Source organism: Cygnus olor, chromosome 5, assembly GCF_009769625.2.
Source record: "Cygnus olor isolate bCygOlo1 chromosome 5, bCygOlo1.pri.v2, whole genome shotgun sequence".
Classification (NCBI taxonomy): Eukaryota; Metazoa; Chordata; class Aves; order Anseriformes; family Anatidae; genus Cygnus; species Cygnus olor.
Window position 1 is genome coordinate 15,007,158 of NC_049173.1, and position 15,079 is coordinate 15,022,236.

Here is a 15,079-nt window from a genome sequence, read left to right on the forward strand (position 1 = left end):
TTAATTTGTGGTATAGAAGGGTTAATATATTTATTAAAAAGCATGTGTTCATGTATGCAGATTTGTGTGTGTATATGTAGGCAGAAGAATCTCAGCAGTTTTCTGTGTGGATTAGATATGGGGTTGGGAAACACTGGGAAACAACTTAAAAATATGCGCACACTATGATTCTTTTTGTCCTAGCACTGTGTTGTTGTAACCATTATTCTGATTCTATTCCTGTGCTCTTTAATTTGGACTTGTACAAAATCTGGAATGTGATCCCAAATACCTTTAAGAATCAGATCAGACTCCAGCTTTTAAAGAATTCAAAGGGAAATTAAGACTTCTGCTCTCAATTTCAAGACTTCCTTTGGTCTGCTGGCAAGTCTAGAGCAAAGCTAAAGAGACCTGATCTCAGTCTGTATTTGATAACCCAACAGAGATGATGCAGCTTCCAGTCCCTGCTGCACTTGCACTGCTGGCTTGCCTGCATGTCTTCATTAAGTTGTGGCTTTGCTAGGTCAGGACTACTAGCTGTGTAGTATTTGGCTTGTGGCTTTCTCCGAGAGTAGTGACATCTGTTGGCTTCCTTGTAATGATCTTGAGAAGAATGTCAGAGGTGGGTGAAGATGACTTGATGTTTTTATGAGTGAGAAGGACTGAAAGGGATTTCTTCTGTTTCATTTATATTACTAATGTCTATACCAATGACACAACCTTCTCTTGAAATTCCAAGTGAACATTAGAGTGGCTTGTGTATGTGTGTACAGGTTTTCAGCTCCTTCAAACTTTAATCTGCTACTGCTGTTCTGGTGTAATGGGAACATGAGGGTTAAGGCAACAGCAACTGGTATCCATTCTCTATAAAGCACTAACTGGTCACCAAAAGTTCATGTCCAAGTCCTGAATGCGAGGGAAAGATTTTCTAACCAGCTTTTGCAAAAGTGAAAAGCCACAACCACTTTTCTATCATGCAGACAGTGAATTGCAGTTAGAGATTCCTGTTGCCCTTGGCAGAGGCAGTCGTTCAAACTTTCCTCAGAGTGTTTGCAAGCTTCAAAGTGAAGGCAAATTTATATTAGAAAGCTATCACTTATTCACTGTGTGTCTGGTTGTGTTGTTGTGTTTCTCCCCCATTCTTGAGGTTTGCTCCTGCTGGGAATATATTTTAGCCCTGTATATAGAGAACTAGGTACTTTTTGGTTTCTGTATCAAAACTAAATAATGAGGAAAGAGGACAAAATAAAAAATGAATCCAAAAATACCTCTTCTCTACCAAGAGATGAGGTTAAGTAAAAGAAAAATCTATTATTACTAATTCTTGGTCTCTGAAAATAGGTGGATTAGTTTGAGTTAGGGAAGATAGTGTTGTGAATCAGGTCTGTCCTGCCCATCCTGAAGGGATATCCAGGCTGCTTGTTGATCACAGCTGTAACTGCTGCAGCTCACAGCTCTGGAGGTTGAGCAAAACCAAGATGTTGTTGTTTTTGTCTGGAAACATGAGGGTCTGAAAAGGTTGAGTGGTTCCAGAGATGACTCAGCAGCTTGTATGTCTGTGCAGAAGGGTCAGAAAGCTGATGTGGTAACCTTAGTTTTCCCAAATTGTTGACTTCCCTGTTGACCAGAGCCCAAAGTATACAAAGCATTTGTGCACATATCCTACTTAAGGAAAAGTTTGAGGATGTGAGTCAGTATTACAAAACATTTGAGTGAAAAGCTAACCATGGGTCTGACCTGACAAAGCACTACTATCAGAGAAGCTTCAGGGCAGCCACATTTGAAGTGGCTTTTGAAAAGCTAGCTCTTGCAACAGCTCTGAATTTCTTTGACTGAATCAAGATTACTGTGGAAAAAAATGAGTAGACTATTTCACTGTGATTCTCATTTTTAACTTCAAATTTAATTTAATATTTACAATATAACTCAGTGGTAAAATGACAGAATGTTCTGTTTAAGTTTAGGTGACCATGGATCCTTTGAATTTAAGATAACAAAATGTTAAGATAATCTTTGTTATTCCTACCATTTTAAATTTAGATCAGGTCAGATGAGAATTTCAGAATGTCTTTTCATCCTTTATTTCAGAACCCTAACTTTGAGGGCTTTTGGTCCTCATTTAGAGGAAAGTAAATAAATTTACATGGTGCCCTAGATTAACACTTAGGTCCACTGAAACTTAACTTTTATTTAAGATTCATCCTTAACTACTGGAAAAAGTATAGATAATTGTTAATCTCAGATTTGGGGGAAAATGTGGCATTTAGTATGACTTTTCTGGTGATTCCTTGTACTGCCCATTACTCCAATAGTGCAGTTAGGTAGTGCTCATTGGATCATCCACATACAGCTCTGTGGCCACTTTATTTTCCTGTTACATCTCTGGCTTTGATTAATAATCACTGTGCAACTAAATGGAAAAGAGTAATTTATTAAAACCAAATTTTAGACAGTTGTAACAGAAAAGTATGTGTGAGGGGAGGGTCTTAGAGCTGAATGAATTATAATATCAAAGCTGGAAGATGCTCGTGGCTGAGCTACTGTGATCTGTGTCCAAGAAATGAGGACAAAGATCTGCTTAGGGGTATGAAAATTAACTTGCAGAAAATAAGTAAGTATAATCAATTAACAAGGAATTAAATATGTCATTAAGAGGAGTTTTTCTATTAAAGCTTTTTTTGTTTGTTTGTTTCAATCTTCCTTGCAGAAAGACAAATCCATGTGACTGAGGATAAACTGTAGGGATGTGGGATAGGTCAGATGGTACTATTCATACATAGTGACTCTGCTTGAAATTCTGCAAGGAATGTTAATGTGTTAGTCTCACACAGTATTTCTGCAGGTGTTATTTAAGGATGCATTTCATATAATATAGCGCAATTTTCTGTAGTTCTCTCTCTTTATAAATCCTTTACATCAGTAGCTGGAAAGAGAAAAATTCTGATAGTTCTTGGGTTAGTAATGTGCTGAATTCACTGTGGTCAGATGTTCATCTAACTCTTCCAATTTTAAAGAAGATAGAGGCAGACAGCAGTAATCTGTCACACAGAAATGAACCCACTAAAAAGAAAATGTGTGATGACTTCTTACCGAATTCTGCTGTTGGTGGGATCTCAAATGCTAGATGTACCAGTTATCATAACATTAATACAAATAGGACCATCCTGCATGTGTTGAATGAAGTAAGCAGCTTCCATGTGATGGATGGACATTTTGACAATTTTAGCCCAGTTTCTGTTGTATGTTCTTTGCAGAAGTACCACTCTTTCTTCCCACTGGTTGAGAAACTGGATATTAATAAATCAATGATGTCTGTTGAGAGGGTTCTGCTAAATTTTTATGCCCATCTGTCTGAACAAAGACACTAGGAAACAGGCCTTTCACTGATGCTCTTGCATCGCAAAAGACAGCTTGCTGTAACAAAGAATAAAGCATGGTTATCAGAAATCTATTAAATTATTATATCTCCTTTTGTTTTGAAGAATATTTTTTCTCCTTTCTCTTTTTTTTTTTTTTTTAAGAATATTTTTTTCTCTTTCTTCTGTGGTTTTTAACTCCTAGACCTCATTTGAAATTTGCAGCATATACTGCTTCAGCTAAGGAGCTTGGTGTACCTGGCAGATTCTCATGTATACAAAAACTGAGGTGGTAAGGAGATGTTGTGCTGAAGAAAATTTGAAGGATTAAGAGAAGCCAAAGGGTGATCATTTCCCTGTAGAATAAGATATGTCCAACAATAGCATGTGTGTAACACAAGTTGGAACACAATTCAGTGATGTGTTCTCATTGATATCTAACCCTAAATTAAATCTGCAGTAGTGCTCATGTTAATTGTTACCCATCAGCATAACAGCAGAAAGGCTGCTTGCATTCTGCCTTGACATCTCTCTTCAAATGTGGGGGACTTGGTTTTCATCATTTGGCATTTTCTATCTGACCTCCATGGGAGTAATTACAAACTGTAGCAAGCAAAAGACATAAATTCTGTCTCACAGCTGTTTTTTCTTAAGCTAAAACTCTGAGACATTCAGTTGTATCAAAACATTTATCTAAGAATTTATTGCTTGTGTATTGCAGGATTAAACACAAGGTAGATTTTATAAGGAGACGTAATTAGCTTCTTCGTGACTGAAGCGATTTTTGCATGCTCCACATTAGGTCACAGATGGATGTGTGTGTATATATATATATATACACACACACTTGATCATGCACCTGGATAACATTAAAAATATTGACGTTCTAAATTTCTGTCTTCAGAGGCATATTGAAAATGTGTAATAATATGTACTAGCCCACAGGCAGGCACTAGTATGTCTCCGATATATAACACACAGAACAGTGGTTCCAATTAAAAAAAATATATAAAAAAAAAGACGTTATTTCAGTTACACTAATGTTCATTCCTCATAAATTAGTCCTGTAATAATATCTCTATTTCACACTGGTAGCATTTAGGAACAATAAACTTTAAAGGGCTTTATAATAAATATGTACATTTTTTGTTATACCTAGCCAGAAAGATGTACGATCCACATTAGAGAAAGTATCAAAGGTTGGTGGAAAATCTTACTGTTCTCATTTTTACAAGTAAAGAAAACAAATCTCCCATTAGGAAATTTGCCCAAGACTGTGAAATAAGTCTGTACCATGGCTTAGATTTGAATGTGGGTATTTGGCATGTCAGTTACCTACCTATTAGCCATATAGGTTACAGTAGAAATGATCTAACTTGAATAAAAAATGTGAAGTTTTAAAGCTAAAGTGATGCAGAAATAGCTACCTTCTGTTTCATCGAATCAAAGTAGCAGTAGTTAGGTATGATCGTCTTTTTGGGACGGCTGTGAATGTGCTCAACCAGTTAAATCAATGACAGTACCAGCTCGAGGTGATGTCTGGGGCTGTGAACTTGCTTTTATGGCTTTGGCCTCTAACTGGAAGATGTCTTTTCCTGAGGCAAGGTCTTGAGGAAACTGCTTTATAAACGAAGAAGGGGAGAGGTGAGAACTGCATTTAAATTCACAAGTGTTCTGTTGTAACAGTTTTAGTTGCATCAGTTTTCTCTGTTTACAGTCTTCGTACTTTGAATGGCAGGTAATTGTTAATTCCCTCTCGTGTGGTTCAACAGAAAAGATTGGAATTCTCAGTACAACCGCCTATTAAACTAGTACAAATACTTTTTTCCTTTTTTTTCCCCCCCTCTCCTTTCCCGGTAGGGCTCTCCTTGCAGTATTTGTTTGAGTTCTTCTCCCACTCAAACACACCCACTCACCCAGGTACGTAATCTTTTCTATACTCTCTAGGGCAGGTGAAATTGTGTGTCTGGCAAATATGAGCCAAGCGCTGAGGTCCCTCCTTTTGTCCGGTTTAACTTTTGAGGAAAGGGAGGAGAAAACAGCTGAGAGGGAACTGTATTAAAAAGTAATAGTGGACCACGGAAAAATATTTGCTTTGTGTAAATGTATACCTGTATTTTATTATCTCTTCTTGCAGCAGATGTGGTTGCCCTCTGTGAGTTTGATTTAGCCAATGGAAAGGAAAATAAACCTGCCTTAAATTCCCACAAATCATAAAGGGACTAAAACAACATTTTTTTAGTGACACTAGGTATTAATTCTATTCCTCAAATGTGACTTGAGGAAACTGCCTAACTTAAGATAAAAATTTATCAACTCCTTATTGTTGATTTATAAAGGAGACCTTTTTCTAGGGCCTATAAGCTAAGTTCTGTTTTATTCAGTCTTGGGTCCCTATTGATAATCCCAGTGATCAAGATTGTCTTGATAAGATTTAGTCATCGCTTTGGAAACAAGATGTGCTCTGTTCTGCTCAGCGGCTGGTAGTGCTGTCTGCCTACTAGCAAATTTGGGGGATAGAGGCCAAATGAATTTCAGTCACCTCACAGTTAACCTTGTAACATATCTGTGGCAATTTCTAGCTCCTGAGGACCAGATAGGTGCTATAGCACCTGGTATGCTTGGTGTCTCCAGCCCAAAGAACCTCAGGCATATCTTTCTTCTTCCACTTTCATAAAAGATTTAGTGAAGATTCTAACATAAAGAATGGCAACTAATGAAACATTTTAATGTGAGGTGATCTAGCTTTCTGTTCTCCTTCGAATGTCAAAAGCAGAAGGATGTAGAACAGTATACAGAATTAAGTTAGTACAGAGGGAGAAAAAAAGAACTCTTATAATCATAGTGTTGCTGACTTTTTCCTTAGTTTCATGATTAGTAGTGTCTTCCTGAAAGCCTCAGCTCCTGGACATGAGAGACAAATGTGTTCAAACATTAAATTTCATTAGGGAAAACAAGCTTCTAACTCCTTCACCTCTTAGATATAATAAATATAGATTATATAGATATAATCTATATTTGAACCCAGGTGTGTGGCACTTGGATTTGGAACTACCATTTTTGTGTGAGGTTATCTCATCGCAGACACATGGCCTTCCACCCTGTAGTGAAAGTGGGCCTCTCCACTGCAGGGAGCAGGACAGGTCATCATCATCATCACCGTGACTGCTTTATGATGGTCTTGAGTAATACTCTGCCTCCATTTTGGATGTCGTCTTTCTCCTCGCTAGCAACCATTAAAACATGCTTCCCTAAACAGATCATGCTGATAAGTTCTAAGCTGAATAAATTGATTCGTCAATTTTTACGGCTTTAGTGTAGCAGCTTTTCCAAATAATTCTTGGTAAAGTGAGTAAGAACCAGAGTTGTTTTGAAGATCATGAAATCAATGCAGAATGAGGAGCTAAACATGCAAAGGAACTACAAAGTTAGCCTCACATTCATGTAAACCAACAAATAAAAAGATTTAAAGGGAAAAAGATAACTCAATGTGATATAAAATGTCAACCTACTTCATGGTAAGTTGGTCAGAAGGTGACTCACTTAAAGCCCTTAGGGAGGGGGAAAGTGGAACCCTGCTCAATTTATAGTAAGGTTGATTTTTCCCCTTCTCCCCCAGCTGGATTTTTTTTTTGTGGTTGTATTGGTGAAGCACACATGTTTCCTTATTTAGGCTTCTTTTCTTCATTAGTTTGCTGACAGTTCTTGAAGCTGCCTGGAGCCTAAGATGTTTATAGTTGAGCAAATTTAAAAAAAAAAAAAAAAAAAAAAAAGTGTGTGTGTGGGGGGTGTTAAACCAACAACAAGAAGTTAAAATTGAGTAAAAGCCAAGCTGGGATTTCTTGAATCTGTGTGCTGCTTCATAAGTAGTGCAATTGAAGTGATGACGTGGCTGAGAGACAGCATATAGCCCAGATCTCTAATGCCATCTTAATATTGCTTAGGTACATCTGAAAGAAATAAACCTAGTGAGTGAGCAAACTTCTTTCTGAGAGGTCAAAACAACTTTCATCAGCCTAAAGTTATTTAACATTGTAGCCCGGTATTTCTCATTTCATTGACTGTACAGGCTTCAGGCTAGACACTGTGAGCTGGAATCAGAGTATCCGAAGTTTCAATGCAAATCTCATAGGTGCAGTTTGCCAGCAAAAGTAGGGAGGGCAATCTCCTCTTCCTCCTTTCTACCATTAATGCCATAGCTTCAGGTTTTGCAGAAATGTTTGGGCTTTGTTTCAAGCAAGGAACATGCCCACGGGACTAGCCCACTGTACCTCAGCAAAAGAGCGGGTGAAATTCTCCATTTGTAGAGTCCAAAAGGAGAGACCCAATTCTCTTCAGGGACTATGAGATTTTGCTTTAAAAGTCTAAGCTAGCCTAGGCTGGACAGGAGCCAGGAGACATGGAGACATAGAAGTTGAATGCCTCAGTTACCTTCTGAAATTAGAGTTTGAAGTTGGCACATTTTGCTTCCATTTCAATTCTGAACATATAACTATTTTTTCTTTTTTTTTTTTTTCCCCAAAATCTCTGATTTGTGTATTGGAAAATTGGGATCTTGGCTTTAGAAAATATTCTGGTGCTGCAACAAGAAATCTTTCGCCAGGTAGAGTTAGAAGAAATGGATGAGCTGAATTTAATTCTTTCACACAGGCATAAGTGCTTTCTCTGACCTCTGGCAGGAGGGGACAAATGGTGAAACTCCAGCTGCACCCTCAGCATCAGTGGGTGTAGTGTGGCTATTCTGGTGTTCATAGATTAGCTGTAAAAAATTAGCTCCAAATTAGCGTGAGATCACAAGAGAAGTCACTGGGAAAACCAAAGTGTAATAATTTGGCTTCCAATCCTCTGCTCAGATCAAGAAAAAAAAAAAGGCTGATATCTGTGTTTGTCAAAACTAGACAACAGTGTAAATGTCCTTTATACCTCAAATGTTTTTCTTGGCTCTGAGCTCTTTATGGTGACACCAGGATACCAATTTAGATGCATTGTTTTTCCTTTGAAAACCTGATGGGAAGAAAATAAATCTGAGCTGGCTAAGGTAATACATCTACAAATCCATATGAGCTGCTTTATCTTGCTATCTATAATCTTGTTTCCTTCTGATTCTTATACATCTGTTATTCCCTGTAGGAGGTGAAAGGAGCCTATTTAGGGAGTCAATGTTAACATCTTTCTAATTTGACAAAGGAAAAGTTAAGTGAGAAATTAAGAAATGAAGAACACCACAAATAGGAATGCAAGGAAGAGTTTGTGTTGAATCTTCTTTCTGCCATGCATCTTTGGGATGCCTCCATAAATCTTGAAGTCTTAGAGAATGTTATGTCTGTAAACAGTGAACACAATGTTCATTAACTTGACGTGCCCACCCACAGCAAGAAACTAATCGGAAGCGCCCCCCCACCCCAGTTGTTATGATGGTGTATCTGTTAAATGTTTGAGACTTGATAGCAAGTTCTTTGGACTCCTCTTGTGCCAGCTGCCTCTTGTGCCAGATCTAGCCCATGGGATTCATGCTGACCATCCTCAGCTGATCTAGAGTCCTGTTACGGGCTGCAAGAGGAATTATTTTCAGGTGGTTTTCCAGTGGGAAAGGAGATTGAATTATTTCCATTTAAGTTGACAGAGTCTCTAGTTATGGCAAAAGTGGAAATCTGGTTTTGTGTCAGCTGAGGACAGTGACTTTGTGTATGAGTTTATGAATTTTATCAAGATTAAAATTGAAGATCAAATTCTCTATCAATTTAAGATCTTGTCGCAACAATTGCTGCTCCTATTTGTATAACTTAAAGAGCTGGCTGAATTCTCCATGTTATGGGATGATTAGCAGGATTTGCTAATCAAGAGAACTCCACAATACAGTCGTGAGACTTCATATGGCTAATTTCCTGTTGTTTTTGACTAAAGCAGGAAGCCTTCTGTTTCACGTTCCTGAATGCTAGCTGCCTCTTGTGCCAGATCTAGCCCATGGGACTCATGTTGACCATCCTCAGCTGATCCAGAGTCCTGTTACGGGCTGCAAGAGGAATTATTCTCAGATGGGTTTCCAGTGGGAAAGGGGATTGAGTTATTTCCATTTAAGTTGACAGAGTCTCTAGTGATGGTAAACGTGGAGATCTGGTTTTGTGTCAGCTGAGGACAGTGACTGTGTATGAGTTTATGAATTTTATCAAGATTAAAAATGAAGATCAAGTTGTCTACCAATTTAAGATCTCGTTGCTATGGTTATTAAATACGCATTAATACATAATACCGTTGTTGCATTAAGATACTATACCTAATGATTAATATCAGCTGCCTAAATCACAGTCTTTAACAGAGCTGGACCCTTAGCAGTTACTAATGCAAATGATACAAGATTATTATAATTAAAATGGCTGCAAATGTTCATTGTACTAGGCTGGTTCTTGTTCTCAATTCCTTCTGGAGAGGGAAGTCATTGTGCAGTTTCTGTGCCCAGGGAGAACCAGCTGAAATGTGAGGGTAAATTTCTGCTTCTTTTTGCCCACTTTCTTCCTTCTGTGATAATTAGTTGTTAAATAAGGGAAGCTTCAAATGTCCTACTACATTACAAGTGGTTCAGCTGAAAATGCTGCAGTTGGCAAATCTGACAAGATGTGAGGTTAGTATTGCACAGGGATAAGCAAGAAAGAGGATTCTAGTTGATCTGGTCACATTTGAAAGGTCAATGAATACTATTAAGCCTAGAGGGTAAAAGAGAGCTGTTCCTAATGGAAATCAGTGGGGTGAAATTCTTGTCTCACTGAGCAGAGATATAGGCCTGAAAAAGGAGCTTAACAAAGAGCGCAGAGCAACTGTGAAACATAACTGCAGTTAATTGGACCAAAATGAGTTTAATTAGACCAGCTAACTGTTCAGTTCTCCTTGGCACTTGTTTGAACATAACACTTAGTATTGGAAGTTAGTTACAAAAATTTTGCTTCATGGCTTAGACTTTTTTTTGTTTTATCAAGGGAAAGCGGAAGATGAAAGTTGAACGTGTAAACAGAATAAAGGCACAACCATTAAGTTGAGAACAACTGCGGGGAGGAAAGCAGGTGAATAGATCCCTATAGACTAAAGAAAAAATTTTAAGGGGATAATGTTCTGATGTCTGACTAAGGGTAGTGTGGAAGGTTGTTTTAAATAATAGATCAAGAATGTTAAAAAGTAGAATTACAGCAGTAAAATAAATTAATGTCTGCCTTTGGAATTGTATGGTGATGTAGAGATCTGTAGTTCATTTCCATGGTGAGTAGTTTTGCTGTATTTGCTTCACTGGTATAGTGGGATACAAAAGAAGAGTTTCATCACACTGGTGAAATGTCAGAATTTAGTGTCTGCTTCAAACCGAGAGCAGTGGTTGGAAATTCAGGTAGGCTTTCTGATCCTGGTATCTAACATCCTGATGGACTTGTAACAACAATTTCAAGGCCTTCCAGGCCTTGAACTGTAGTGGTACAGCCGTTGTGGGTCACTAGAAGAAGTGGTTCTGGAGTGGGTGTCAGTGTGTTAGGATAGCTGAGGTTCTTGCTGATTTTTCTCAATTGCATTGAGGTGGTGGTGGGGTGTAATTATCTTCCTCCATTGTTTTCAAACAGGAGGTGTTATGACTTTGCTAACTTTTATGGAGTTGTGTCTATGCTCAGTGCCATGGCACGGAGGATGAAGACAGCTGTTGAATATGCAGCTATTTGCAGAATGAACTGAAATACAGGTAAACAAGGAAAGTCCCATGCACAGATGCATTTGATGCTCATTGAATAAATATCTCATCATGCCTCTACATGCTTGAAATTCATCCAAATTTTCACTGTTTCTGAGCTACAGATTTAATTAGGATTTACTAAGAAACACGTTGTTTTACCCAAAGGTCACAAACACAAGAGGCTTAAAATAAGCAAGGGAAGCTATACTCAATATCCATACTGTGAAACTGCTCTTGTGGTCGTTCCACAATGTGACAGGGCCAACTGGCACATGGAGGAAAGGAGTGGATCTTGTATCCTTTGCCAGCACTACTTAACATCTTTCTTCTATGGAGGGTAATGGTCATGACATGAAAACTGCTACCACTTTTGGTAGATAGTAGCCAACACCTTTCATTATGTTATATTTAAGGGGAAGTAATACTTGTAAAACTTGCATCCACAGAAGGCAGGGGGCTTGCAAGAAAGGGATGTAGGTTAAGGAATATTTTGATCAGAGAAAGATACAGGAAGAGCAGTACTTGCATCAGAGTTCCCCTGCGACTCCCAAGCTCTTAAAAGCTCAGCCATTTGAGACTGAACAGACTTGTTCCTTAGCTCAGGTTGGGAAATCTAGTATGCTGGTCACTTGTCCTTCTGGAGGCTGGTGGCTCACACGGACAGGTCCTGCACTAGAGAGTAGGTGGGAGGGCTTGATTCATTCTCTCCATGTATAAGTATCCACAGATGGGGTTTTGAGGCTTGGGAAGCTGACTCCCAACTCAGTCTGTCATTTTGCACCTGTTGTACACTTGCAGGAATCACTTTTATCAGGTATGAAGATCATACCTTGAGCACAATTTTTTGAAAAAAATGAAGATTCAGTGCTCATTGGGGTCATTTGGAATGGATCTCAGACTGGCTGCCATAAGCTCTGAACATGAAACCTGCTACAGATTGATAGGGCAAATGTATTTTATTTCCATTACTTTTCCTGTAAAAAAAAAAAAAATGTATATAACAAACCCTTTTCAAGTGTATTCAAAATCTAAACAAATGTGTATTTCTATTACTGAAGCAACTTGTTTGCTGAAAGCAAAATGAAAATCCATTTGCTACATAAATAAAGGAAACACACAAGCTTTTCACTTTGCTGGAATGAAAGAGAATGCATTGTCCCAGTGTTTTTCTGCATATGGGCTTTGGCCAAAGGGGAAATACAGCAAAAAGGCAAACTGGTTTGAAAATGCTCTAAGAACAGAAAACATGAACATTAATGGATCTCCTTGTTTTTTTTTAACAGTTAATTACTTATCCTTTTTTATGAAAAACACTCTAATGGAAGTACTAATATATTAGAAGAGAGCATTGGATTTGAGAAGTATTACAGGAGTAAAGGTGAATGGATTCCTAAAGTATAATGCAGAAGTTATTGGGCTCGTAGAAGGCACATCAGCTCTGACCTTCTGTTATGGGGACAACTGGCCATTTCTAGCATGCAGTTAGGGTGGTGGTTTTTTTAGGGTTTTAAGTCTTTTTCTTTCACCCCACATCCCCTTGTACTTCATACACAGAACAGCAAATAAAGAAACTAGTGACATAACTTCATAAAAACCTGGATCTTGCAAACAAATCTCTTTGGCAAATAGTTTTGTGCTGTAAACTTACCTACAGAAAACATTTTCTTAAGGGGTTGTCCTCCCTCTTGAAGACCATGGTGTAGTGAGAAGAAAACATTTTTATCAAATCACCGTGTTTTGGGACAAGCACCCAGTTAGGTTTAGCCTGTCTCCTGGGTGGGCACCTGGGTTGTTACTCTCAGCCAATTTATCTGCTTTTTGAGAAAACTTAAAGTAAAAGGTTCCCCCCCAAACTCTGCAGCCAGCACAGGCCAGAAAGCTGGGTAATGATTCCTTTGTTCATGCACTGTTTTAGGATGTATGAGGGTGTGTTCCATTTGGGGTAAAAAATTCTAGACTATGCTAATTTTTAGTGGCCCCTTAGTTGCTACTTCATCTTATTTTAGAGTGGATTAACAGCCAGCTCTACCTCAGTTCTGTAAATTCCTAGAAACTTCTTGCTTACGTTTGGGCAACCATGGGACATAAAAACACTTGCTCCTTAGTAAGCAAGATAAATAAATGTCCTGAAAAACAGATGAGATTTCAGAACAAGTGATAAATTAATGTACTAATTTCTCAACCATTTTAATACTGTTAGAAGAAGATGCATAAGGAAATAGCAGATGACTATACTTCAGCAAGTTGAAAGTGTCTGTGATCTTTTTCTGAGTGCCACTTAATGCAACTTGGAAAATTAATATCAGTAGTAAAAATAAGCCTCATCTCCCAGAAAGCATCTAGAGAGTCACACACTTTGCTCCTGAGTTTTACACAAGCTGTTACGTCAGAGTCCAGAGGGTTATTTGTGCACATAAGTCAGCACCACAGTCATTTCCAAACCAGTGCATGCATCTCCTTTTCTCTGCTGTGCAAGTCTGTGGTTGCCTGACATGATCATTGGATCTCTGTCCACTTTACTGTATGCAGATATTAAAATATGACGAAGAGATACATTTTTTTTTTTCCTAGAGGCTATGTATTGGTTAAGTTGCTATGAAGAAATAAGCTTTCTCTGACACCTTGGTTTCTATTTTTTCTTAACGTCCCCCCCGCCCCATTTTTTTAATGTTTGCAGTAGCCTGCATCAGATAATCCAAAATTAGAAATCCAAATTCTTCAGAAAAAGAAGTGACGTCCACAAGACCGTGGGAGTTTTTGTCTCCAGTGCCAGCCCACTGCAGGATGATAGACAAAGGCTGATGCCTTCAAAGCACAGATCAAGAAGAAGAAGGGGTTCAGATCTATGTGAAACCAAAGAGCAGAACTGGACTTTAGCTCATTTAATGAATCTAAGAGAGCAAGGACTATTAATGTGCTTGCTTCCAAAGTCAGTTATCACATGGCCTTTGCCAAGAGGAATCCACTACTATTCACATTTTATAGTATCAAAGAAGGGTGGCAGCCTGCTAGAGTTATTGTGGGTAAAATATTACTCAGTATTACAGATATGGTAAGACATTCCATTAACTTGCTTCAGCAGACTATGCATTATAAGAGGCCTGGGGTTTGTGTTCTGACTTCTGATTCATAGAAAGCCATATCTAATGATATAAGTCTCATATCTGATGAGAGGAAGCAAGGAATAGAACAGTGTGTTCCCTCACTTTCTGGGAAGGGTCCAGTTCATATCTGAATTCCTGTGTCCACTTATGATGTAAACAAAGACCTTCACTAATTTTCTTAAGGAAAGCCTGACATATGCCTTGCTAATCTTGTTATGATTTTCTTTTCAAATAACAGATCCTGGCAAAGTTAAGGCTTATTACATATGCTGGATTCTTGGTTCTGTCATTTTTATCCTTATTTTGGCAAAAGAATTGGAGTATTTCTAAATACTGGAAATCCCTTCATGTCTCAATTTTATTACACAGTCTCAAAATTAATGAGTAAAGCTGCTCTTCAGGCAACGTCAGCTTATGTTTCACCCCAAAGCTATCTCCAAGTAGTTCAGCGTGGGCCTTCCCTCCACCTCACCTTGACTTTATTCATTCTGAAAACCCTGTAGCTATCTCTGGAAGATATAGAGTCCAGTTTAAAAATAAACAAACAAACTCAAAAAAAAAAAACAACAAACACCCCTTTCTTTTATTCTCTTGGAATGCTTTAAGTGTTTTTGAAAAATGCATAAAAAGGATTGATACAGTGGAGAAACAACAACAAATACTGTATAATATTTTAATTTGTATGCAGTCTCTTACTTTCTATTCCAGGAAGCTCTGTGAGCACAATTTAATTTATCCTCCTCACTTATCTGTGCAGTGGTTAAGTATTGTCCCTACCTCATGCATGAAGAAATTATGACGCAGGGCTAGATTTGAAGAAAGCAGCTTCTGCAAACCTCCTGAGTCCTGTTCCTCTGTGAACTTGGTGTCCCTGGATGCTAACAGCCAGGCTGGATGGTGCTCCTAGACTGAGTGGGGAGCATTGCTTCTCTGAG

At 38.3% G+C, this 15,079-nt stretch overlaps 1 long non-coding RNA gene across 1 annotated transcript in view; it reads left to right on the forward strand.

Annotated features, from left to right (window-relative positions):
• LOC121070933 overlaps window positions 1-14,445 on the forward strand; it is a 28,679-nt gene extending 14,234 nt beyond the window's left edge. Inside the window, exons 2-3 of the long non-coding RNA XR_005820302.1 lie at window positions 10,934-11,049; window positions 13,721-14,445. This is a non-coding gene — a long non-coding RNA (uncharacterized LOC121070933). The remainder of the gene's footprint in view (window positions 1-10,933; window positions 11,050-13,720) is intronic.
• The last annotated feature ends 634 nt before the right edge of the window (window positions 14,446-15,079 follow it).